Source organism: Octopus bimaculoides, chromosome 14 (assembly GCF_001194135.2).
Source record: "Octopus bimaculoides isolate UCB-OBI-ISO-001 chromosome 14, ASM119413v2, whole genome shotgun sequence".
In the NCBI taxonomy this organism is placed as follows: Eukaryota; Metazoa; Mollusca; class Cephalopoda; order Octopoda; family Octopodidae; genus Octopus; species Octopus bimaculoides.
In genome coordinates, this window is record NC_068994.1 from 9,550,819 (window position 1) to 9,552,344 (window position 1,526).

Here is a 1,526-nt window from a genome sequence, read left to right on the forward strand (position 1 = left end):
TGTGTGTGTGTGTGTGTGTGTGTGTGTGTGTGTGTGTACATAAACTAAAAATACGTCTCCGTTAGAATTTGAAATAAAGTATTTCGTCCACCAGGTTACGTTTTCTACACCATCATGAGGAAATGCATATTGCCAAATAATAGATAAATCGTACACAAAAATTGATGAAACAATAACATATGATTTCCTGTCTCCGAGTCATGGCAATAATTTATTAGTAATTTTTTTTTGTTTTGTCGCGTTCATGTTATTTCTAAAATAGGATTATCTTCTATTTTGTTTTTAATGAGCAAAGTAATTACTTGTGAATTCGCTGTGAAATAATTCAGGAGATTTTATTTGGTACAGTGAATTTCACACATTTCTAAGTCAGTCATCTATTTGTGATACACCTAATAGATAAAATATTAGTTGCAGAATTCATTCTCTCTACACTACTGATGTGCATAAAAAAATTGCTGGTGTCACTCGTGACGCTGTATTTATAGATCTCTTGACTGCTTCTTGCACGAGCAGTATCTCCCTTTATTAACATATAAAATGAATACATAGATCAGGTGCTTACAAAGAAGTCGTAAAACATGCTAGCGTTGGGAAGCATATTTTATATGAAGAAATTATTCGATAGCAATAATCATATCACTGCATGAGTAAAGTAACTGAATGTATAAGGATAAAAAACGTTTGTCAGTATATTTTAGATGATCTCACTTTTTGATAAGAAAACAGCATCAAACCAAATATCTAAAATTTTCATGTTCACATATAATCATTGCGTAATATTTATTTGGCCAAAATATCACGCTATCTGTTTCAAGACTGAACCTTAGATTTACTGGAAAAATCTATCTGAAAAAATATCAGAACTGTCCCCACTAAATAATTAAAGTCAAGTGCCTTCAATTTAAGAATTTTTTAGAAAACACTGCTGGAAATATATCGTTGGGATTCAAAGACTCAACAGGATTAAAAAATATCTATGATATCGGCCCGGAGAAACTAAATTGCAGACGTATAAAGTGGTAATGCAATGTGTTACTATATAAAGGATGCTATAGACGTAATCGCTATCATTGTATACATGGTTATAATATAATACACAACGCACTTGTTAGATTTCGACCTTTATTGATGGTTGAAGTGAAAGGTGTATTGAAAGGAGAATAACAGTCAAAACAGAAAGGTACTATATGGCTTTTAGTTAGATGTTAACAAACATTGTATCTAGCTATATATCTCCCTAATTATGAGGCCCATTATTTTAGATTTTAAAGATTGGTTTAGAGAATCTTCACAAACAGTATACACACTCGCATGGGCGCACACACACATACACACACGCATACACACACATATTTATAACTGTAGTGATCGTAGAAATTATTTCTCTCTGCATCTGTCTCTCTCTCTATATATATATATATAAACATACATATATATTAAATATATATATATATATATACATATATATATATAATGTATATATACATATATATATATAATGTATATATACATATATATATACA